Genomic DNA, 25,869 nt, shown 5'->3' on the forward strand with positions numbered 1-25,869 from the left:
TGTCCCTTCCATGGCCCTCATTACAATACTCAGGACTCTGCAAGGCCATGATTCTCATAACTTAGATCATTTGACCATGCATACAAATCAAAAATACTGTTACTCCACTATTGCAAAGTATGTTATAAAATTTCACATCCTCCAATCTTAGCGGAGAACCTGTGGCAGGTGAAAGATTTGTGAGCCAACGTAGAACAAATAATCCTCGAGTTGAAGAAAACTGCAGTCCACAGGAACCATGAGAAAGACAAATTCCATTTGCTTTTAAAGATCCTTTGTTGGTCTTCTAAAATTGGTAGCAATCAAATTAGAAGAACTGGGAGAAAGCTTTTTTAAAGTTAAGTTGTTAGTCTGTGGTTGTTGTAAATTTGCTTGTAGTCATGGTATAACTTATTACTTCCGTGTCCCTGTCACCACTGCCCAGTTTGCCTTCTGGGATTACACGTAAAGTCACAGTGTAGTGGCACCACAGCATACAAGCCATGAGAACACCATGTTCTCAAGATCCACGCAGTTTCCATAGGACATTTCAGGACATCGTTTTATAAATCATATGATGGAGAAGAGAGAACACATCACTTAATGACTCTGGGGGCCCCACGGTATATTATGACCAATCAGGTAACTCTGAGGTAGAGGTACTTGTGGGGAAACCTGGCCCTGTGACCTCAAGCCTGCAAGGGAAGATCCTTTTTCCCTGATATTCACTCACAAACAGGACCGGTGTAAAGAGGTCCAGGCAGGGGATGAAGTCAGCAGTGGATGTGGGGTGAAATGAGCCCTAGTTCAGGTCAAGCTCAGCCAATCCCTGCTCAGTCTCACATCACCCTCAGGACCAGCACAGCCCCAACCCAATTCCAGCGGAGGCCAGTCATTTCCCAAACGGTTTTTCTCAATGGATAGTTGAGACCTATTGGGGATGCGGCTAAAAACTGCACTTGGGCTAGCAAGCTTGTGACATTGAGTTTTTTGTGTATGATGTATGTAAGCAGGCATAGTGGGTGGTGGCTACCTCAGTGAGTGTCTCCGAAGGCTGTCTTTTAGATGACCACCCCCCCAACCACCACCACCAAAGAGCTCTAAGCCTGCTCTCAGTCTGCTTCAGGGGAAATGAGACCTGGAATTTTCTGAGTTCCTACTGATAAATTGTGAGGCAGAAATCAACCAGGCTACCTGTTACTACCCCAATCCTCGTTGTATGATGCTCAAAGTAATCCTATTATGGTAAGCAGGGGTGGAGAGGAGCTGCCATGGAGCTGTGTTCCCCTAAGGTGGAGAAGAAACACACATACGGAAAATGAAACGTATCTGGACCGAGAGGAAAGTGGCACTTTGGGAAGAGAAAACCCCTGGCAACCAGGGAAGTTAAGTTTTGGACAAAGAGGACTGTTGTTTAATAGCCAAGTCTGCAAGCAATCGGAAACTGCAGCTAGCAGACTCTAGAAAGGACAAATGTAAAAGGTAAATCACAGGAAAGCTCCCTCAGACCCAGAGCTCAAGCTTTAGTTCACTGCTCACGCAATGCAGACCGTGGCTCTCCCTAACCAGACCGCCGTCTGAACAGGTGCGGGGCTGCCCACCTCTAACCCCAGCTGTTAGGGACACTGAGGAGGGAGGCCTGCAGTTCAAGGATTTACTGAACTAAAAAGTGAGTTCAAGGCAGTCCTTGTTACTTACTGAGAAGGCTGAGGATATGACTAAGTGATAGCAGACTTGCCTGGCATTGATGGCAAGGCTCTGGGTTCAAATCTCCCCACCTCTGCCAGTGCAGCGAGACAAACAAGCAGACAAAATGTCCACTCAGAGCACCTCAAGCAAGATCTTCAAAAGGCCATACATCATGACAAAAATAAAACTGTATATCAGCAATACATTTAGAACAAGGATGAATTCATCCCCATTAATTTAGTGAGGTTCTATAAAGTTCAGCCTAACACTGAAAAATAAAAGTTCAATAATCTAAGCCTTCATCTTCAATAGTGCACCCTGCCTATCTTCCCAGGACTTCCCAAAAACATACTTTATTTACTATTACCCTATTCAAAACATTTCACCAGGTCAGAAGATGTACAGCTGGGTATGTGGATGAGGAATGGTCCCAGAGATCTCTTTTAATGATATTATACTCAACCTGTCTTCAGATCCACTAAGAGGGGGAGATTTCCAGCAAGGAAGTTCTTAGGAGAGCTCCACTCTGTTGAGAATTTTTCCTCCTGCATCCCACAGGCTTCAGGGAGCATGTGTCTTTCCCCTCGCCTTTGAACGCTGTGTGCTTTTCCCATTTCTATCTAGGGGCTGCTGTGGTGGGGAGGTCTGTGGCCTCCATGGGTGTTAGGTTGGCATTTGATGCTGGGGAGGTGTGGCATTTGGCAAAGGAAAAAGGGAAGCAGGGGTTTTATAACATCACAGAGGAAACCCAAGATGGAGACCTTTCATGTCCAAAGACCCCTCCCCTGCTTCAGACTCCTTTGCCTCCCAGTTTCCCTTCTGGAACAGACCCTGCAGGTGAAGATGCATTTCCTGCAAACTGGAAAAACCAGGTCCTCTCAACCTCAAATCAGTGCTAATTAAATTCAGTTATAAAATTCAGGTCCAATTTCCTTATCTTTGAGTGACATCTTCTCCCTTCCAACTGTGGCTCTAACTATGCACCATGAAAACATTTGACATCATCATATCCTCGGGTCTCCAGCAGGTTCTGGCCCTGAAGAGCTTCTGATAAGAAAACTATTAGCACACTCAGGTGTTTTGATCAGGGTGACTTTGAAGCTCTGCCCTCATCTTCCTTCGCCTCTCCCACTCTTGTCCTGCCGAGGATTAAATTTTAAAAACCCAAAGATTTATTTACATAGCATTTTACTAACTAGCCGAATTCTGGTTTTCTTTGTTACTTTTAACACGAAGAATCCTCTTTGACTTGTGATATGCATTCAGTAGCAACTACTTCAAACTTTGGATTTGGATCCTCTCTCAAGATGCTGGGCATGGGTGTGGCAGTGAACCTGACTTCCAGTCCCAAGTGCACTACAGACCACCGCTTAGCAAGGAAGTGTGGAGGGTAGGTACAGTCCATGTGGGATTGTAGATTTATTTTTATTTTTAGTCATGTGTATGTGTGTATGTGTACATGTATGTATGCCACACACGTGTGGGTGCTGCAGCCATGGGTGTGCAGGTGCTATGGAGGAAGGTGTAGGGCCCTCTAGAGCTGCAGTTCTAGGTGGCTGTGAGCTGTCCAGTGTGGCTGTTGGAAGTATGCGTTCTTAACTGCTGAGCCATCTCTCCAGCCTCTATTCAATGCATTTTTGACTGGATATTTTTGGCTTCTGAAGGGCTTATCAGGACATAACCCCACTGTAATTTGAGAAACAGCTGTATCTTTGAATCAGATAATCTGCAATGAATGCATAGAGGTTGGGTGGAGATTTTAGTATTTACTATTTTTACTCCAGGTCTTTGAGAAGTGCAGTGCACTGGGCAAGCATGGAGCACTGAGTGTGGAGCACAGAGCACGAGCATGGAGCACTGAGTGTGGAGCACAGAGCACGAGCCTGGAGCACTGAGTGTGGAGCACAGAGCACGAGCCTGGAGCACTGAGTGTGGAGCACAGAGCACGAGCATGGAGCACTGAGTGTGGAGCACAGAGCACAAGCCTGGAGCACTGAGTGTGGAGCACAGAGCACGAGCATGGAGCACTGAGTGTGGAGCACAGTGCACGAGCATGGAGCACTGAGTGTGGAGCACAGAGCACCAGCATGGAGCACTGAGTGTGGAGCACAGAGCACGAGCATGGAGCACTGAGTGTGGAGCACAGAGCACCAGCATGGAGCACTGAGTGTGGAGCACAGAGCACCAGCATGGAGCACTGAGTGTGGAGCACAGAGCACAAGCCTGGAGCACTGAGTGTGGAGCACAGAGCACGAGCATGGAGCACTGAGTGTGGAGCACAGTGCATGAGCATGGAGCACTGAGTGTGGAGCACAGAGCACCAGCATGGAGCACTGCGTGTGGAGCACAGAGCATGAGCATGGAGCACTGAGTGTGGAGCACAGAGCACGAGCATGGAGCACTGAGTGTGGAGCACAGAGCACGAGCATGGAGCACTGAGTGTGGAGCACAGAGCATGAGCCTGGAGCACTGTGTGTGGAGCACAGAGCATGAGCATGGAGCACTGAATGTGGAGCACAGTGCACGAGCATGGAGCACTGAGTGTGGAGCATAGAGCACGAGCATGGAGCACTGTGTGTGGAGCACAGAGCACGAGCATGGAGCACTGAGTGTGGAGCACAGAGCAGGAGCATGGAGCACTGAGTGTGGAGCACAGAGCATGAGCATGGAGCACTGAGTGTGGAGCACAGAGCACGAGCATGGAGCACTGAGTGTGGAGCACAGAGCACAAGCCTGGAGCACTGAGTGTGGAGCACAGAGCACGAGCATGGAGCACTGAGTGTGGAGCACAGAGCACGAGCATGGAGCACTGAGTGTGGAGCACAGTGCATGAGCATGGAGCACTGAGTGTGGAGCACAGTGCACGAGCATGGAGCACTGAGTGTGGAGCATAGAGCACGAGCATGGAGCACTGAATGTGGAGCCCAGTGCACGAGCATGGAGCACTGAGTGTGGAGCACAGTGCACGAGCATGGAGCACTGAGTGTGGAGCACAGAGCACAAGCCTGGAGCACTGAGTGTGGAGCACAGAGCACGAGCCTGGAGCACTGAGTGTGGAGCACAGAGCATGAGCATGGAGCAGTGAGTGTGGAGCACAGTGCATGAGCATGGAGCACTGTGTGTGGAGCACAGAGCACCAGCATGGAGCACTGCGTGTGGAGCACAGAGCACGAGCATGGAGCACTGAGTGTGGAGCACAGAGCATGAGCATGGAGCACAGAGCACGAGCATGGAGCACTGAGTGTGGAGCACAGAGCATGAGCATGGAGCACTGAGTGTGGAGCACAGAGCACCAGCATGGAGCACTGTGTGTGGAGCACAGAGCATGAGCATGGAGCACTGAGTGTGGAGCACAGAGCACGAGCCTGGAGCACTGAGTGTGGAGCACAGAGCACGAGCATGGAGCACTGAGTGTGGAGCACAGAGCACCAGCATGGAGCGCTGCGTGTGGAGCACAGAGCATGAGCATGGAGCGCTGCGTGTGGAGCACAGAGCATGAGCATGGAGCACTGAGTGTGGAGCACAGAGCACCAGCATGGAGCACTGTGTGTGGAGCACAGAGCATGAGCATGGAGCGCTGCGTGTGGAGCACAGAGCAGGGAGCTGGGAGCACTGAGTGTGGAGCACAGAGCACAGGAGAGTTGAGTTGACTGAACACTCATGGAAGCTTCTGGTAAGACCCACATACCAAACCCACTGACTTCTACTTTGAGACTCCAACTGATGGACACTAACCCTTTTACAGCCATTAGAACTCCAAGACCTCCACCTCATATGCCTATAGTCTCCATTTCCGGGAGAAACTTTAGCCCTTCAGTTGTTCTTATTAAAGATAGCTTCTGCACTGGGATCGGCGTCTGTCTGTCTGTCTTTTCACCTTGCCTCCAGCAACCTCGACCTAACAGGGACACAGCCTGAGCCTTTTGTAGAATGGCCCCTTCTGGAACAGAAAATCCTTTTACTATGAAGTGTCCAAGGGCCACGGGGCAGTTACATGGGGTCAGAGTGAGGAATATGAGTCTTAGTCATGCAGGATACTCTCTCCGGGAGATGTGGAGATAGGGCTGAAGGCCTCCAAGGAAAAAACTGTTTTTGTTCTGAACATCAATGATAACGGGGTTCTAAGACACGGAGTTTATGCAAATGACGGGGGACGCTCTTGATTCCTGAACACTGGGCTACTGCATTTGGTTTTCAGGAGCTCTGTGAGCTCCACGGTAAATGTCGCTTGTGTGACGGATGTAAACTGTTAGCTCGCTGAGGGGTTCATGGTAGCTGGGATGGGGGACCCATACCGGGAGAGGTCCCTGAGTGCATGTGGACTGCTGTCCTCAGCTAAACAGACCAATAAGAGAACAGTTCCCCAAACAAGAAATCAAAGAGAAGGGGGAGGCAAAAAAGAGTTTGTTCCAGAAGGCCAGCCAATCTCAGGCGTCTGAGATCAAGTCTCTGTGATAACCATTGTGGGTTTGTATTTCAGAGACAAACAGAAGAGAGAGAGAGAATATCAAAGGCTAGAATTTTCTTTTACTTCAATGGTTTGTGTTTTCCCTGAGGCTGCTGTGAGCAGTACTGGGGAAAGACGCTTTGAGGGCCTTGAAGGCCTAGCAGAGGGGCTGGGGACGGGAGGCTGCTGCTCTGCGGGTCTTTCAAGTCAGGGTTCCCACTCCGCTCTCTCTCATCCCTTCTTTTTTTCCTTTTCTTTTTATAATCAGGACATTTACAACAGCACGGTGCGCCTCAAGTGACTTCCTGATTTTCCTCCCCAGATGAGGTGGTTGTAAAACTTGAAACAAGCAGGGTTATCTGTGCACGGGAGAGTGCGTGCGTCCTTGTAGAAAAATTTAGTAAGAATGTGATCATTTAATTACTTCAATCTTACTTCATAGCACAATTGTCTGCTCGCAACCCCCACAGAGCTTCCAGTGACACAATATGGAGGGGGTGGGGTGGGGGCTAGACGGCGTGCTTTTGTTTGTTTGAAGGTTTCATAGGTGGATTTTTTTTCCAAAAAGGAAAGTAAGAATTCAGCAAGATAAATGTCTCTTCATGTAACAATGTTATTGAGAACAGGGACTTGGACTTCACGGAGACAAAAGATAGAAAAACCTAGAGATTAGAAAGTCTAAGTCTCTTGCCAACTCCAGCTTTGTGGAGACAGAGAGTCCTACCTAGCCGCCAACTCAGGAGCAGAGATGCTCAGAGCAGGGGACCCCTGCAGTCTCCAGGGATACAGCCTAATGGAGGGTGAACAAGGCGCTAATCTCCGGGCACCCAGGACTGTCCCCAGATCCCCAGTGCAGCACCATGGCAGTGCCTGCCAGCTGTGGAGTTGGCCTGACTGCTACCTTGTGCTTAGCAGCAGCAACCTGGGAGGTGGAGGGGTGGGGCGGTGGTGCTGGTGCATTTCCCCTACTCTCACTGGCGGGAAGACTTTGGGCATGCAAGGAGTTGCTGCAGCATCATCTGGGAGCTAGAAGGAGTGCAGAGTTCAGGCAGGCCCTAGACTACTCCATCCATATCTGCCTCTAGGTTAAATTTTCCAATGGCTCAGATGCACATTAAAACTTGAGATAGAAGGGATCACACATCTCCAAGCCTTCTATTTTTCTGTTTTTATCTTTTCTCCACCTCTATCTTTCCCTCCTTTCTTCTTTGTATTTTGCATTCTTATGCATGCACACATACACACACACACACACACACACACACACACACACACACACACACACACACAATTCATCAGGGGTCTGGAGAGATAGCATGCACCGCACTTCCACACAACTAGTTTGATTCCCAGCACCCATATTAGGTAGATCACAAGCATCTGTGACTCCAGCTGGAGGAGGGGTGAAATCCAATGCCTACACCTCTGTGGGCCCCTGCACTCATACCCCATACAGACACAGAGGCACACACATACATACCCCATACAGGTACATATACCATAGAGACACAGACGCACACAGTTGATTAAAAATAATGAAAATAAACCTTAAAAATCCTTTGGAGTCAACATTTTGACTACTTAGCAGACTAGTAAGCCCCTCCTTTAGCCATCTGATGTAAACTGTAAGTTTACACGAATAAGCAGAGAGGAAATGAGCCATATTTATTTATAACCCCAAATCCTTCCCCTTGCTGCAGATTTGTAAACCAGGGCTTGAATCTGGTGCCCATGAGGAGCATCTATCTGTCCTCTGAAGCTCCCCATGAGGAGCTTTCTGGGGGGCCTCGGGGAGGGGGAAGCAAGGTCTGGGATGAGCAGCTCCCAATATGGCTGCCAGGGAAGAAGTAAGCTGCCCTTTTCTATAGATCGCACTGTGTGAGCAGAATTCATCCTACACTTTAGCACCCAGAGCTAAAGCTTGATACTGAAGAAATAAAAGCTACCTGTGTGGGGTTGGGGATTTAGCTCAGTGGTAGAGCACTTGCCTAGCAAGCGCAAGGCCCTGGGTTTGGTCCCCAGCTCCGAAAAAAAGAAAAGAAAAAAAAAAAGCTACGTGTGTGTGTGTGTGTGTGTGTGTGTGTGTGTGTGTGTGTGTGTGTGTGCGCGCGCGCGCGCAGGGATCCAGAGAAAACTGTAGAGATGAAGGGTGGACTTTATGGTCATGTTTCATTGTATAAATTATGAAATTATCAAAAAATAAAACAATCAAACAACCTCCAAGCCTGAATCCAAACCAACAGAAAAATCCTCCCAGCACTTGTATATAAGCCACCTGGAGGGAAAGAGGGTCTCTTGGGACCTGCATCTGTCTGAGATGATGGAACCTCTGGGTGAGTGCTTGCCTTAACTTTACTGTATACTATTTATTTGGCCAAAGCCCAGACCCTATGGGATTATATTAGCATGCAGATGTTGGTCTTGTGAAAAAGACAGCAAAGACATCATTGCCCTGTAGGACTTTAGGCAGTATTCTTGAAATGCCTGAAAATGCCCAGTGCCTCTGGAGTAGCATGACCACGTTATACACTCCCTCAAGTGTCCTAGCACACACAGAGTTCACCTATGACTATTGTCTTTAGCTTATTAAAAACCAGATTTGAGCTGGTTGCACAGTGATTCCACAAGCCATCCAACCATCCAACCAACCAACCAACCAACCAACCAACCATCCATCCAACCAACTATCCAACCATCCAACCAACCAACCAACCATCCAACCATCCAACCATCCAACCAACCACCAACCATCCAACCAACCATCTAATCAACCAACCAACCCCTTTCCACAACAAAGCAGGTGGCTGTGATGGCTTCCCAATGCCCTCAGGCAGGACAAGGCCCTTCTTAGTTCCAAGTTATCTCTTCTGCTTCTTCCTTTCTTGAAGACCCAGCCTTACTCCCCAGACATTTTGTCAGCTCTTTGATTCTGTCTTTCTCAGTCCTTGTTTGAGAATTGCTTATTTCTCCCTGGTTGTGGTTTTCTTACGGAATTTTACGTCCATGCCTGAGTACAGACAGGTCTATCTCCCGAGATTCAGGGAGGCTGGGACCCTGCGCTTTGGTTATTTGCTATGTGTTAATGAAGTCAGAGACCAGAGACCTAATTAACCTAGGAATGAGTCTGAGAGGCAGAGTCTGAGCTTTCTGTGGCTTCTGCTACAGGGAATGGAGAGTGTCTGATGCTAAGGGGCCAGCTCTCAGGGACAGGCCTGGGTTACAGCATCTCCCTCACTCCTCAGCATTTCTGTTACTAAAGGGTGGAAATTATCTTTGTATTGCTGCGCCCCCTCCATGGACATCTAGAAACTTGTAGTAAATAAATATTTAAAGATCTGAGCTTGGAGTTTGTACCCACTTTGACCATTTATGTTCTCGGGTGAAAGACATACTCAGTCTTTATACTTTATAATATGCTTTAGGTGGCACAAGAGCTGGGTGTTGTCTGCCCTCCATGCGGTTAGAACCTACCCCCCTATCCATAACCCAAGTCATTATTTATCATGTTTCATCTGAGCTGTTTTTAGCTCCAATTGGCCAGCCCACATGGCCACGTTTTTATGGCTCAGCTGGCCCACGGCGGCTCTCTTTTCTCCTCTCCTGCTTTTTCTTTTTCCGTCTTTTCCAAGTCTGTGAAAACTCGACCCCACCTATTTCTCTTTTGCCCGGCTATTGGCTGTTGTCATATTCAGCCCACTACAGAAACTCAGTCTTCAAACTTTTATCCTGAAGCATCACTTCAAGGAGGAGTTGGCCGGAAATGAAAATTTCAGATTTCCCCCTAGATATTTCCAATATCTGCACTGTGCCAAGAGTCCAGGTTTATCTGTGAGCACATTCAACTTGGAATGTTAGACTGCTAAGTTCACCTGCGATGGTATCTTGGAGGGAGCTATGTCAAGGTGGGAGGCTGAATTTTACTGTTGCTTGTCCTAGTTTGGGTTTCTATTACACTATGGCCAAAAGCCAATCTGGGAGGAAAGAATTTATTTGACTTACACTTCTATATTACTACTGTTCTTCATCAAAGGGCAGGAACTTGAGCAGGGCAGGAACCTGGAGGCAGGAGCTGCTGCATAGGCCATGGAGGGTGCTGCTTATTGGTTTGTTCCCATGGTTTGCTCAGCCTGCTTTCTTATAGAACCCAGGACTAGCAGTCCAGAAGTGGCCCCAACCACAATGGACTGGGCCCTCTCCCATCAATCACTAATTAAGAAAATGCCTTACAGCTGGACCTTATGGAGGTATTTTCTCAATTGAGGTTCTCTCCTTTCAAAAGACTCTAGCTTGTGCCATGTTGACATAAAAATCTAGCACGTCTACCTTGGACCAATTAAAGCTGAATTTCTCTGGGTGTAGGGGAAAAATATCTATTTCTAAAGAATCCTCAAGTATTCTAGAAAAGAGCTGACACAAATCGAGAACGGAGTAGGCATTCAATAAGCAAATGTAGCCATGGAATGAAATTTAGTGCCTGGGTGCTGGCACAGAGGCTTTACCGATCTGAACAGCACACATTTTATAAAAGAAGAAACGGAGGCCCAAGTCCTCAAGCGTTTGTTCAAGCAAACACAGCAGTCAAGGGCCAGATGGGGAGAGACCAGGTACTCCAGTTCATTGACACTGCCCTCAAAAAGGTGGAGCCTAACTCCTCCTTCTGGATTTTAGTGTCATGCTTCTCATAAACGAGACAAGGAGCAGGAGGGAACATGTGCACTCCATAGTCAGAGGGTCCCATGGCTTTTAGCTTTCTCTGTCCCATGGTTCAACAGCCATTTGTACGGACACTCTAGGTAGCCCATGGGGGAACTCATGGGCAAGAACCTAGGGTGACCATCCAATAATAGCCACGTGGCTCCACCTTTGTGGCCATGGATCTCCAGTCCCAGCTCAGTCTTCAGCTACAGATGCTGGCTGCAACCTTGGAAGGGCCCTGTGCCAGAACCACCATCCAGACCGCTCCCAGTTCCTGGCCCTCAAAGGCCTGTGAGAAAGTCACAATGCTGCCCTAAGCTGCTACATGTTAGGATCATTTATCATAACGACAGATGACTAAGACACCTCCTAGTCCTCTGTCACCTCAGCTACACCCCATGAGGGAGAGACATCACATGGCACCCACTTCTAGACTATAGACCTTTGGCTTTCTTCTGGCCCCATGCTGGAGAGTTAATGATTTAGCCAAGACAATGACTATGGATTAAAAACAGACAGGCATTGGCACAGTGTAGGTCTCAGCTCCAAGTCAGGCAGCCATGCTGTGGTCTCTGCTTCTCTTTCTCAACCCTGCAGGCGTCCAATCAGCCCTTCTGGCTGGCTTTTGTGCTGACATTCAGTCACTGCCCTCTCAAATCCTGCCAACTTCGAGAGCCCAGGGGCAGGGTAGGCTCAGAATTGTGTGTGTGCAGCCTTAGGCTGGGGTAGGATACTTCGCCTGATGCCAAGCACTGGCAAAACCAATGTCCGGCCAAGCTTGTGGGGTTTCCCCACTCTGCTTGTCTTGGCTGTGATTGCACTGCAGTGAGAATGTAGCTGACTAATTCCAACATAAAACAAACCTTCACCTGATATGTAGTCACCAAACAACAGCCCAGAAAAATAGATGGGACCAAAGGTTGAAGATCTCCCGTCCTCTCCTGCTCCCTCCTATGCCCTTTGTCCCCTTCCCTTTCCTCCCCTCCCCTCCTTTAGGCCTTATACATGCTAAGAAACTCGGGTCTTAATGCTAAACAAATTTTCTGTCACTGAGCTATGTCCCTAGCCCCTTTTTCTGGTTCTTATTTTTTTTTTTCCAGAGCTGGGGACCGAACCCAGGGCCTTGAGTTTCCTAGGTAAGCGCTCTACCACTGAGCTAAATCCCCAGCCCCTTCTGGTTCTTATTTTGATGCTGGCTCTGGCTAAGTTGCTAAGGCTATAGTCCAGGCTGGCCTTGAACTCCCTGACCTCCTGTATCAGGTCCTGTGCAGTTGGGGTTGCAGGTCTGTGCTGTTTTTCTTGTTGGGTATTTTACTCTCTCTCTCTCTCTCTCTCTCTCTCTCTCTCTCTCTCATGGCTAGACTGCTCCATCTGTGTTCTTGATTTTTCTTTAGACTCTCTGAGCTGCGTAGACCAAGGTTTGGCAATCTGGGTCACACATTCTGAGTTTCCTATAGAGCCAGCTCACCAAATATTTAGGATACCATCTCCTACATCCTGTGGAAATGGGTCACAGAAGCTAGCGATTCCTTCCAGAGGTGATCGGAGACTGGAGGGAGGTGCTGACCCCAGACCTAGAGATCTGGGCTCCACCTGCCTCAGCAGCCTTAACTGAATGTCTCTGCTCATCCTAGGCCAGAACCCAGGTTGCGCTGGGGAAGTCTTTGCTTCAAGTACCCCCAGTACTCCCCACACTTTCTTTCCTGGTGCTAGGGGCACAGAATGAAGAATGTCCTTTTGGGGGAATAAGGTGGTGGAGAGTCCATACCTAGCTATGTCTGAAACTGCAGGGTTTGTGTCCTGATATAAATGCATCATGAAGACCCTTGAAGACCCTGTAACACCCCATCACACTGGCCTTTGATTTACTATAAATAACAACTTGTGCTGGGATTCATGGTCAGATATACATGGTGTTTTCAGCTCAAGTCCTTGCCACTGGGAGCATGAACAGCAGATCCAAGCATCCCCTGTTCACACTCTCCCTCTAGGGGACATTGTATTTGTGTCTGCCTATTTTCCAAACAGTCTTCTGTGACAGGAACTATGGTACCCTTTACCAATGCTACTTTAATTCTTTTACCATGAAAACTAGATTCCTAGTTTACAGTTGGAGGCACTAACCTCCCCAAGGAGAAGGACTTGACTAGGCCTTGGCAATGCTAGAGCCAAGTTTTCCCCACTCTCCGAGCTGCTTCTGGCCTTTCTGAGGATTACAGGGGCCTCTAGAGAAGAGTCACGATCCAGAGGCAGTGACCAATTTTCCCTGGTACATCCAGACAGCAGTTCTGCTGGCGTTGTCTTTACACCAGGTACCCCAAGTACCAACTGGGCAAGCACAGCAAGGCCCAGGGGCCCACGGGTAGCCAGTGATGGAGTTGCTTCCAGTATTGAACATGCGGTGTCAGGGATGGTGGAGGAGCAGGGAAAGAGTAGATCTGAATTGTGGAGTAGAAGTCAAGCATTAAAGAAAGGGGTAGTGAGCAAGTTTCTGCTGGCCACCACTCTCCTGCCTTTCTGGCTCCCACAGACACCTATCTGCAGAACACAACTAGAAGTCAGAAGGGACGCATCTGGTAGGTTAGTCTCCTCTGCACCACAGTATATGATGACAGGCAGGTCAGTATGGTGCTCTCAGTGACTTCAGGAACCCATTGTTCTTTCACCTTAGTACAAAGTGACGTCTTCTGGTTTGCATTCACTGAGCCCAAATAGTTCTATAGAGGGAGGATCCTAGGGACCACCAGAGTTCCTCATAAGAGAGCTCTGCAGGGGAGAGGTGTGACGACCTTCCCCTCCACCTCAGTGGAACAAATTGTGGAGTCTCAACGAGTACACCAAGTCCTAGGACACACACACACACACACACACACACACACACACACACACACACACACAGTGGTCTCTATGTCACATTGTGTATATGGAAGTTTGCTATGAGTGATTGTATACACGTGTGAGTGTGTGCATGTGCAAGTGCATGCACAAGTGCGTGATTGTGAGTGTGTGAGTGTGTGTATGTTAAAAGCCATTAAACGAGCAATGTTGTGGGTTAAAATGAATCAGTGTGAGACCTGCTACTTTACATAGACCAGGCCTGGGAGAGGTGTGTCAAAGTGACACACACTAGAGACACGTGGGTCAGAGGGGCCCTTAGCTGAGGAATTACTTCCATAAGATATAGGCATGTCTGTAGGGACACTTTCTTCATTAACAATTGGTTAATTGGAGGGCCCAGCCCACTCTGGGCATTGCCACCCCCCGGGCCAGTGATCTTGGGTTATATAAGGAAGAAGGCTGAGTGAGTCGCAGGAGGCAAAATCAGGGTCTTTCCTCAATAAACAGCATCGTTCCTCCATGGCTCCTGACTCTGCTCTTGCCTGGGTTCCTTCCCTGACTTCCCCAGTGATGGACTATGGCTGGGATTTGTATGGAAATGACCCCTTCCTTCCCAATGGTTTTGCTCAGTATTTTAATCACAGCAACAGACTAGAAGAGGAGAGCTTCCCTGAGAGGATATTGTATTAACAGAGACCAGAGGCAGTGTGTGCAAAACAAGACAGAGCTGCCCGAAGTGATAGGAGGAGTGCCAGGCAGGTAGATGTGCCTGAGTGTCACTGTTGGGAAGGTGGTTTACCCAACAGCATCCTCTGTCACCACTCAGTAAAGCTGTCCCTGAACTTCAGGATCCTGGTAGCATTCTGGGTTCCAGTCATATTGATTGTTTCCAAAATCAGACGCCTTAGGTAGATTTGACCGTGGAGAAACCACAGCATGTAGCTGCCGAGCCCTCTTGACTTTTAAACTCAGCCTGAGTGTGTGTGGTCTTGGAGGACATGAAACATGTTGTGTCTTGTTAAGGGGTATGCCTTCTTCTAGAGTTTAGATCTGTTATATCCTCCAATGGCCCCCAGATTGGCATAATTGGGAGATGGTAGAGCACTTAGGGAGTGGGCCAGGTGGGAGGTCTCCAGGAAGTGTGAGACCTGGGTCTCTTCCTCTTTCCCCTCTGGCCGGTGAGCAGCTCTGCTCCAATGCATGACTCCCACCTGGTGCTTTGCCTCCCCAGTAGCGAACAAAGCCCATTCATTTGTATGACTATGGTCTGGGACTTTTAAAGCTGTGAGCTAAATACGCCTCTCCTTTTCATAAACTACCTCTGACATTTGATACCGTAACAGAACCTGGCTAGCACACTACCTCATTTCACAGAAATGGCCTGGCATCCTCTCTTAGGGACCTGCCTCTGACGTCTCTGCCCAAGTGTACCTCCCGAGGCCATACCAACAGCAGCAGGGCACCGCAGCCTGACTGGAGATAAGACAGGCACTGGGGCTTAGGCAGTCCTGTGATTCTGATCCTGGTGTTTGAGAACCTGGCTGCGTGAATCTGCTTTCTGTCTAGGGAGCACTGAAATAAAGGCTTCCACTTTCTGCTTGTGTGACCTGTATCCTCCAGCTCTGAACAACACTCGTACAGCGTTTGGGCAGCCCATAGAGTGGCTGCTGATGTATCCTGGGAGTTCAGAAGTACCCAAGACTGTACGCATCTATGTAAGGACAAATTTTTCACACAGCCAAGTAGGTATGGCAGAAACCTCGACTTCCATTCAACCTGTAGCATCCCACTTCTCAGCCTTCAGTGGAACCATGTACAAACTGAAATCTGTGTCCCTGGGCTAAGATCCTGTCCCTTACTGGCAGTGAGCTCTTGGGTCTATTGCCTCACTTCTAGGAGCCTTCCTTTTCTGTGTAGGGTATGAGGGATTGGAAGGAGAGCAGAGACTTACAACCAGTCACTAGACATCTGCAGATGGGTTTTCACGATTCAGTCACACAGGGGTCAACACAGTCAGCACTGCTCTTGTTTCGTTTCACGAGCTTGCATTTTTGGTGAGTCTGTGACTCCTACCTCTTTCATAAAAAGTAGGGCCGGGTCTTTTATTTCTTGCAGTTTTCACCAAATTTTGAGCAACCTTGGAGCCCATTGTTCTTTGGCATCTGCAGGAGCCTCAGTCATCCCAAAAAGCTTGAGATTGTGTCTTCACTAGGTCACCAGGGTAGACAAGAAAAATGGCCACCTAAACGCAGCATTAAGCCCACAACTCTGGAGCCATATCAGAGACCATTCTAATGAGAGCCTAAGAAGGCCATGGGAGCCTAAGATCCTTGCTGGGTATAAGGACATTGGATAACTGAGCCTGTGTCTCCAGAGGCCTCTCTTTGTTTGGTTTAATAGTTGCTGAAGAGCGTGAGCTGGTCCTTCCTCGGAGAGCACAGCCTTTGTCACTGTCTGGATTCTGCTTATTCTGTAAACACAGGGAGAAGCCCAACACTCTACTGTTCCTAGTTTTGCAATCTTCACAAATTAAATATTTGCCTTCAAAAGCAACAACTGCGATAGCATCAGGGTAATATTCTAAAGCGCTGTTTCCTCACATGCCAAGTGCAGAAGGTAAGGCAGTGTACTGTGGGTGGTCTGTTTGGATAATGGTTTTCATGTGGAAACCTCAAATTGGAAACTAACTGGCAGTCATTCTGGAGAAAGTGAGGTGACCTGAAAGTGAGGTCTCAGAGCTGACTTGAACCAAAAGCCTCTCAACTGAGGGAAGTTCCTCTGCCTGCTCTTCTGCCTATTTAATGGGGAATAATTGTTTAGTGACTCCAGGAGGTGACCAAGGTGCTTCGGGGACCAATGGGGATCAATAGACACTCTGTGCGTAGTTTCTTTTTAGGAAGGGCCTCTCTCCAAAGTTCTGTAAGACTGAGCTAAAACTCAAAAGGGTTTTCACTGAATGGAAATCAATACTTCTTGGAAAATTTACTTCCTCAGGGTATGCACACCAGCAGAAGGAAAGCCAGCAAGGCACAGTGAAGCTAAAGGCCAGCCATTGATGTCCTGTCCCTGACCATACTTCTGGAGAGTCAGGCTGTCTGCTAAGGAAGGCATGTTAGTGATGATGCCAGTGTGTGCTTCTCCTCCTCTGGAGAGAGACTATCTGCTGAGGAGAGACCAGACATGTGTACTTATTAACTTCCCTTACCAATGGGCAGGAGGCTTTAGAAATAGCACTTGGGCTTTAAAGGACATCTTTAGAAAAAAATCTTTACAAAGTCTTTTATTTCAAAATATAAGGGAACATTGTCTTTTTGATACCTCCTCTGAGTCCAATCCATAGACCAAGATCTTTGATTACGTCAGGCATTGGTTGAATCTCAGCAGGTTCTAGGTGCACCTTCTGAATGGGCTCCTCTTCCTCTGTCTTCGGCAGAGTCTGTTACGGTCCCCGAGGCACCTGTTCTGGGTCTCTCCCAAATCAACGACAGTTGTCCCATAGACTCTACTTTTTGCTGTTGTTGTTGTTTTGATTGAATCTCACTATGTAGATCAAGCTACCCTGGAAACCACAGAGACCAGCCTGCCTCCCTCCTGAGTTAAAGGTATGTGCCACCATGCCTCATGGACTCTACTTTTATTTCTTCAAACCCATGTTTTACTTGATATTTATTAATTTTGAGTGGTTGTCTGGCTATCAGTTCAATTTCCTAGTAACTTAAAATGCTCACAATCCTTGTCTAGAAAGGGCTTGGTTGGGTCTCTGGAGCACTAGGTCCCTGTCCTTGTTCTGTCTATTCATGCAGTCTGAAGTAGGGCTGGTGAGCTTGACACCCATTATGCTCATTATGTGACACTTGCTGTATTACTCCTCCCATGCCTTGAGCCCTTTACTGTCTGAAGCGCATGTGGGACTAGGAAGCTTGAGAAGCAGTAGCCAGGCGTTACAGCATGATGGAGATTTACAACATTTCTTTAGAGTTGTTTTTAACTTAGGCTAATTTTCAGTTAGTATAAGGTGACATATGTCATTTGCAGACATACATGCATACATTACATACATTACATACATTACATGCATACATTACATACATGTCATTCTCGGTTAGGTTGGGGTCCTGTCCTTCCCCCTGCCAAATAACCAGCTCACTGCAGAAGTTTTTAAGAGAAGAGATTTGGTAATGGTCTGATTGCCACCAAAATGGGGAGATCTCGTTTTCCGGTCATTATGTAGTCACTGTGTCTTTTAACAAGGGGTTTTATACCAGGATTAACGTTTGGCAAAACTCCATAATTTTCAGGATATTTATTTCAGCGTTTGCCATGTTTTTTAGTAGCTTGTATGTAAATAGCAAATAGCATTCGTTAATAGTATCTTTTCATTTGAAAATGTAAATAAAAATCCAATAAAAGAAAAAAATTAATTTTTTCAAATTTTTTTAAAAAAGTACCTTTTTTTCTCTTCTTTCCTTTCCTTCCCTTCCCTTCCCTTCCCTTCCCTTCCCTTCCCTTCCCTTCCCTTCCCTTCCCTTCCCTTCCCTTCCCTTCCCTTCCCTTTTTTTCTTTTTTAAGACAGTGTCTCATGTACTCTGGGCTGACCTGGAACTCACTATGTAAGTGTGGATGACCTGGAACTTCTTCCTCTACCTCCAAATGCTTGTCCATGGCAGATATCACCAGTTTCCTGTGGTGCTGAGACTGAGCCTCAGGCTTTGTACAGGCTAAGACGGCACTCTGCCAGCCGAGTTGTCTCCTCAGCCAGCACCATGGATGTTAAGGAGCTAGACCTGCCCAGCGCAGCCTGCCTTCCATGTTCTCCTGATTCACTATGTGATTGCTGTCTGTGACTCCCTAGACAAGGCTCCTCCTGTGGAGCTGAGCTTGGCTTACTCGATGGGAACAAAGCTTACTATGAGCATCTTCCTACACCAGGCGTGTCACCTCGTTTGTTAAAAACGGAGAGAAAAGACTTGTTGGCTAATCCAGCACCGTCAAGGAGGGAGGCTCTTTCAGTGAGTTTGCATTTCACTTGGACAGCCAGTTGGTCTCACACTGTGAGAACCCAGCTATCCATCCTGAACTGTTACGCCCATGGAAGGGACATCTTTGCCAGTTGAGGCTGGTTTGCTCAGTGACTTAGGTTGTGTCGATGCGTGAGCAGCCCTTCACCCCAGTGTGTGATTAGGGTAGCTTTGATATAAACGACCCAGAAGCTCAAGTGGCCCCTAATAATGGTTTACTCTGTCTTCCAGCTGCTTTTGGATCTGGATATAAAATTCTCCAGCTCCTTCTCCAGCACCATGTCTGCGTGCATGACACCATGCTTCATGCCATAACTATAATAGACTAACCCTCTGAAGTATGAACCAGCCCAATTAAATACTTCCCTTTATAAGACTTGCCATGGTCATGGTGTCTCTTTACAGTATTAGAAACCCTAACTAAGGCATTCTCTAAATACTTACTGAATGAAAGGCTCACCCTGCCAAACCCCAGGACACAGCTGCCTCCTTGCTTTGATTGTACATGGCTACTCTGAGTAAGTCCTTGTGACATGTATTGAAAATTAAATACAGCAAAGTCTCATTTATTTGTATTAACAGAAGCTGAAAGTGGGATGCTTGAACCCCAATCCATTTTGAATTTTTCTCTTAGTTATTGATCATATTACAATCTGCATTTACCTATATCCGACAGTTTTTTCTTGATTAAAAGTTCAACATTCTCTAATCTTTCTTCAGTGACCAAGCCATTTTCACAATGGCTCACCTGGATCAGGATGTCAATGGTTTCCATGGGCTTCCACGTGATCAGGATAGGATGTGAGGAAGTGTGTGACTGCGGGTGTCATTATCATGGCAACTAAAAATGTATGAAGCTGGGAGTTGCTCGCTCCAGCACTGGTGATTGGCATTGCTGGTGTCCTCACAGGCAGAGGTCTAAAGCTCTCGCCCCAACCCAATCCCAATTACAGGTCATGCGTTCAGCACGGTGACTGCATGCTGAGTGCTCAGTCCAACACAGTAATTAGTGTTCTCGTTGCCATCGTTAGCTGTGTGGCTTCAGGCAAGTCCAAGGACTTCTCTGTGCCTCAGTCCTGTAGAAAACATGGAGGACATGCAGAAAAAGGCTAAAGCGACATGTGTGCATGTGTGTGCAGGCTGATGCCCTGGCGTCTTTCCCAGTGGTTCTCAGAGTGACTAAAGCCCCCACTTCCTTGCTGAATCCAGAGCTCACGATTCAAGCAGACAAGCCATTGCCCCAGAGATTCCCCTGCCTCCACTTCACCAGGCTTTTATCTTGGTTCTGGGATCTGAATTATGGTCTTTGTGCTTCTGTAGCGAGTCAGTTATCCACTCAAGCCATCTCTCCAGAACTCTTCACTTCATTAAAATAAAAAAAAAATCCCGTAGATCAAATAAAAGTCTTGCCTAAAAAGTTCAGGTTTAAGGGCTGCCTGGTGGGTGAATGATGGAGGGGAATGGCTGGCGCTTTTGTTTCCTAATTGCTGAGTGAGTTTAATGTGGGCTAATTAATGATGCTATTGGTGAGTGGAATTAGCTAATGCAAAACCTAAGAGAGCATCAAAGCACACACGGAGGCAGGTGCCATCTAGGGTAATTGAGAGAACAGAGACCAGGGTAGAGCTGCTAAGGGTTGTGTACCAAGCTGCCGGCCAGGCCAGCGGAGGTAAGGGAAAGCCAAGGCAGCCTAGAGTTGAGCCATCTAAACAGTGGGGCTGGCCGCCAAAATGCCATCCTGTTTACGGCTCCTATATTTGAGTTTCAGATTTGCTTAAGTCTTTGAAGCTGGATTCCAGGGCCTTTCCTTGAGAATAAAATTCCATTCTTTTTTTTTTTTTTTTTTTTTTTTTTGGTTCTTTTTTTTCCGGAGCTGGGGATCGAACCCAGGGCCTTGCGCTTCCTAGGCAAGCGCTCTACCACTGAGCTAAATCCCCAACCCCTTAAAATTCCATTCTTTAGAAACCACAAAACACACCCTTATAGTCCCAGGAAGGACCTGGCTTCTGTATGACCCCTTGGGACCTAAGGGACCTTTTCATTAGAAGATGCTCCAGAGTTAAAAGAATCAACCTGGGTTTGCACCCTAAGGATAGTGGGTAGCATATGTGGGGTGGCCTCACAGTGGCAGCCCTGAGCTGGGTCCGAAGACCCGAGATCTCCAACGGTCATCACAAATACAGCGGCTCTCAAAAGACTCACAGAAAATAGAAGATATTATTTAACACCCCCCCCCCCATGTAACCTGCTGGGGTTCGTGGTTGGGCAGCACAGCACACTGCAGACTGGCAGCTGTCACCTTTCCATACCTACTCTGGAGAACTACAGCTGTCCCCTGCTGCTGGTTGGCGTCCAGAGACAATCACCAGCCAGGGATCGGATTCAAATTCAAAACTCTAAGTCCAATTCCTATTGAGTGCCAGTCAATTCCACATTAGTATAAAGAATCTGTGTGGGACCCTCTATACATCTCTTTAGCAGAATTCAAGACAGTGACAGCAAACCCCAACCAATGGAGCAAACAGACAGACAGATAGACAGTGGCCAGAGAGTACGCATATTAATTCTGCAAATTTCTGTTTAGTTTTTCCTCGCAAAGAATGTAACCTTCTAGGACCACCCTCCAACGACGCTGTCATAAATGGACAGAGAAACAAATGTTGAGAGGTGACGCCCACACGCTGCTGTCATCCCCAAGGAGGGGGGTTATGTGGAGCAGTCCTTGGGGCGTTTCCTAACATTAAGTCCTCCTAAGCTACAACAAATAAATCTTTGATGGTTTTAAGTGACCATGACCTAGAGTATCTGTCATATATTACATCGGGACTTCCCTGTCCTTTTCCCATCCTTTATGCCTGTTAGACTCTTGGATACGTTGGACAAACCTCAGACTCACTCTGCATTTGAAAATGTCCCCAGATGCTACTTCAAAACAGCAGGGTAGTAGCCCTTGAGGAAGTGGGGAAGAAGTCAGCCCTGCCACACTCCTCTCTCTCTCTCTCTCTCTCTCTCTCTCTCTCTCTCCCTCCCTCCCCTCTCTCTCTCATGTAATTTCAGTCTTGAAGGAGGCATGTGTCTCACTTACTGTCTAGCACCCTGACTAACCAGGGCTTTGGCCCTTGTCACTTCTCTAGCTTTAGCTGTCTCCTGGTGATGTGGATACTCTAGCAGTGATAGGACCTTCTGTCCTATCTGCCCTGAGATCATACATTTTGCCTTGCAGGAGCCTCTCATGCAAAGGCTGAAAAATCAAACTCTAGTCTCTGCATGAAGCCCTTCTATCCCAGATGCCGCAGGACACTAAGGAAACCTTTGGCTGTAATGAAAACCTCAAGTGCCACAAAGACCTATCTAACACACTCCCTTCTCTGACAACAGAGGACTATGACATTGCGTCTCAGATTTGAGTGGAACCCTTGCCTGAATGGTCTCTTAGGACAATGAGTACCCTGGGTAAAGGCAGGCGGTGAATGTCACTAAAGTCCTAGATGCCACTTGCCTTCTTCTGTGAGGCAGTCTTGGAGAAGCACCGGTCCTCTCCCCAGACGGCAACACGTGTTTTAGTAACACAAATGCTGTCTGCAACACAGTTTGGCACTCTAACCAAAGCGCAACTCAACAGCAGACTGAATTTTCTGATATTTTCTTCAAAACAAAGAAACAACCTCAAGTCTGTGAACTTGTAGCACAGACACACAAGTAATCAGTAACGCTTGTCCAAACGCAACCCAAAAATGACATGCATTTAAAAAATGTACCGGGGAGCCTTCCTAGTCAAGGACACCTCGGTTTCGTCCACAGTTGAAGAATACGGAAAACCAGAAGAGAAGAACCAAGGTTTACCTGGTACCCGAGTGAGGTCAGCTTTTTCCAGCAGAGGATGGATCTACGGAGAAGACGGAGAAGACGGAGAAGACGAGCAGGTAAGAGATGGGGGGCAGGCTTCACAGGCAGCCGTCGACGTTCTCTCAAAAGCAGTTCTCAACAATCCTGAGGCCAGCCGGGTGACAGCGGCCAGGCACACCTCTGCCGCCAGCTCCACTTTCTATTTTGAAGGGCTCCCTGGGAACTCTCTCTCTCTTGATTGCTTCTAGCCTGGACTGCGAGTTTACAAACAGCCGGGCGAAGAGGCGGCCCCTTGCTGCAAACCCACCCGCGCCACCTAGGGTCCGCGCCAGGCATCGGCAGTGCAGGAGCCTGGGCACAGCCTCAGGCTCTGCCGCCAAACGCACCTGGCTCCACAGGACTTCCTGCCCCTTAAGGGACAAGCTGGAATGTGTAAAAAGCACTGATTTTTTTTTTTGAGTGCGTGGGGGTCTTGCTTCTATCAAAACAACTTGGGCCTTTGGGCAAAAGAATGATGAAAGATGAAATTTGCATTATCATTAATTAGAACTTAAGCACAGCCCCTTTCCCCACAAGATGGTTATAGGTATGATGGATACTGCTGTATTCATTCATGCTCCTTCATGCCGCCCGGAAGACACTTGTGTATATTTTCAATCCCTCCCAATTACCCTCTTCTGTACACCACAGATTTGAGTCACCATTTTCTCCTCAACACCTCTCCATGTCATCTAGGTAACTTGATATAGTCCCCAGATAATCTCAAATAGACATATCTACCTCCTATAACTCTAGTATGTGCCTTATATAAATACGGACTCTGCCACTCCAGGGCAGTGTACACACCTCACAGAACTCTCAATAGCCCTCTCTACACTTCCAGATAACTATATATGCTATGATAACTTCATATACCCCGTGTGATTAGATAACAAAGAAACATGTAAAATGCATATCTTTCAGTATTAATGAATTCTCTTTCAAAAAATAAACTATCCGGAAAAGTACTCAGCCTTAAAAGAATGTAATAGCCTCATCCCTTTCTTGCTCAACACCATGGTCTCCCACCACAGTAAAGAATGGAAACAACAGGTTCTTCCTCCTCCTCCTCTTCCTCTTCTTCCTCTTCTCCTCCTCCTTCTCCTCCTCCTCTTCCTCCTCCTCCTCCTCTTCCTCTTCTTCCTCTTCTTCTCCTCCTCCTTCTCCTCCTCCTCCTTCTCCTCCTCCTCCTCTTTCTCCTCCTCCCTCCGCCTCCCTCCTCCCTCCTCCTCCTCCTTTTCTCCTTCTTCTCCTTCTCCTTCTCCTTCTCCTTCTCCTTCTCCTTCTCCTCCTCCTCCTCCTCCTCCTCCTCCTCCTCCTCCTCCTCCTCCTCCTCCTCCTCCTCCTCCTTCTTCTTCTTCTTCTTCTTCTTCTTCTTCTCCTTCTTCTTCTTCCCCCTTCCCCTTCCCCTCCCTCTCCCTCTCTCTCTCCCTCTTCTTTTCATCTTCTGTTCTTACCTTTCTCCTCCTTCTTTCCTTCTCCTCATCTTCCTCCTCCTTTTCCTCCACCTCTTTGGGTTTTTTGTTTGTTTACTTGTTTGCTTGTTTGTTGGTTGGTTGGTTTTTGAGACAGGGTTTCTCTGTATAGCCCTGGCTATCCTGGAACTTGCTTTGTAGACCAGGCTGGTCTCTAACTCACATAGATCTGCCTGCCTTTGCCTCCCAAGTTCTGGGACTAAAGGCAATTGCTGGCAAGTCAGCCTAGGAGTGGAGACCCTATGCATTCTGCTTCCTTCCTGTTTGCTCTGCCTGAGATATGCAGGAGAAAGTAAGGAGTTCAGTGGAGAGGCAGGTGACAGTGTGCAGGATTAGGCCAAGGATCCTGAACTTGATGACTACTGAGGGAGAGCACAGTGCTTTGCTCAGTTCGCTGACCAGTGTGGACAGCTCATCTAGACAGTGTTGGTGCCCCTGAGTGCTCAGGCTTGGTCAGTTACAATGGAAATACTGAACAAGTCTTCCCTGTGCTGTACTTCTTATTTTGTGACACGTATCTGAGGACGTAGATTTAATTTGAGTTGTACCTTTTATGTTCTATTGGACATTAGGTAAGGCCTTTAAATTTACAAAATGAGACAGATAACATTGGCATTGCCAAAAGGCAGGAGGGATGGAGGGAGATAAGAGTATGCACAAAATGATACGAACTAGAAAGCAGAGCTGACCTTTGGCAGGCTACCAATGCATCGATGTGAAGTTCCCACCATCCTTTTACCGAAATCAGAATGTATGCGCAGATTAATTCAACACATTAAGAAAATGAAGCAAGAGAAGTTCCTGCTTATCTGAATCATTTAGAAACTTGGAATTTTCATTGTTTTCTGTTCTGACATAGAGACAGCAACAGATCCTCATCACATGTGGAAATGAGGGTATGAGTCAAGACTGTGGACCATGGTTGGTCAAACGGTGCTGTGGAGAATGTGGTATCATTCAGAACACGTGCTTGATATAGATAACTTAGCCCAGGCTGGCCTGCCCTTTTCAACACATGTGTGCGGCTGTATGTCAGGCTGTGGGGTATACTGTTGGAGGGTCCCAAAGCTTATCGCCATTGCACCTTGCCAGAAGCTATGGACATTCACGAGACATGCTGATTAGAAAACATGCATCAGGTAAAAGAATGATGACCAGCTAAGGAAGTGTCTGAGGGTTTCCATTGCTGTGAAGAGACACCGTGACCAAAGCAACTCTTATAAAAGAGAACATTTCACTGGGGCTGACTTACAGGTTCAGAGGTTCAGTCTGTTATCATCATGGCAGGAAGCACAGCAGCATCCAGGCAGGCATGGTGCTGGAGGAGTTCAGAGTTCATCTTCATCCAAAGGAAGCCAGTAGCAGACTGTCCTCAGGCAGCTAGAAGGAGGGTCTCAAAGCTCAACCCCACAGTGACACACTTCCTCCAAGAAGGCCACACCTCCAAATAGTGCCCTGGGCCAAGCCTATTCAAACCACCATAGGAAGATACTCAGCATTGACCTTTGGACCTTCATACAGATGTGAACATACATACATACATACAGCCTCCACACGTGCATACATACACACACAGAGCTGAGACACATCCTGTACATCAGTATGTAAACTCTGTGTCTTGATTTCTAATCTCATGTTGAGTAAACAGGAAAAAAAAAGCACTTGACCCTCACAAATTCTACAAGCAGCCTTCTATGCTAATGTGCTCAGTGTGTGTGTGTGTGTGTGTGTGTGTGTGTGTGTGTCTATTCTTAGTCTACTGATAACAGTTTTCTACTACTTAACCACTGTCTGAAAAGAAACATCAATTAAATACAGCAAAACACATGTGCTGCCCTAATGA

At 47.5% G+C, this 25,869-nt stretch overlaps 1 protein-coding gene and 1 long non-coding RNA gene across 8 annotated transcripts in view; one reads left to right on the plus strand and one right to left on the minus strand.

Annotated features, from left to right (window-relative positions):
- Edar (ectodysplasin-A receptor) overlaps positions 1 to 22,767 on the minus strand; it is a 78,920-nt gene extending 56,153 nt beyond the window's left edge. For 5 of the 6 annotated variants that reach the window (XR_015644903.1, XR_015644902.1, XM_087597906.1 and 2 more), the window contains exon 1: positions 22,510 to 22,718. The gene's annotated coding sequence lies outside the window, so the exon portion shown is untranslated. 6 annotated transcript variants of the gene reach the window in all.
- Positions 16,188 to 19,408, plus strand: LOC147998614 (uncharacterized). 2 transcript variants are annotated; one of them, XR_015645806.1, is made up of 3 exons: positions 16,188 to 16,264; positions 17,082 to 17,250; positions 18,222 to 19,408. It is a non-coding gene; the product is annotated as an uncharacterized LOC147998614 (long non-coding RNA). The 2 variants fall into 2 exon arrangements; XR_015645805.1 differs by having other exon boundaries at positions 16,207 to 16,264; positions 18,218 to 19,230.
- Positions 22,768 to 25,869: the final 3,102 nt, after the last annotated feature.

The sequence above is a fragment of the Rattus norvegicus genome, chromosome 20, assembly GCF_021556685.1.
Source record: "Rattus norvegicus strain SHRSP/BbbUtx chromosome 20, alternate assembly SHRSP_T2T, whole genome shotgun sequence".
In the NCBI taxonomy this organism is placed as follows: domain Eukaryota; kingdom Metazoa; phylum Chordata; class Mammalia; order Rodentia; family Muridae; genus Rattus; species Rattus norvegicus.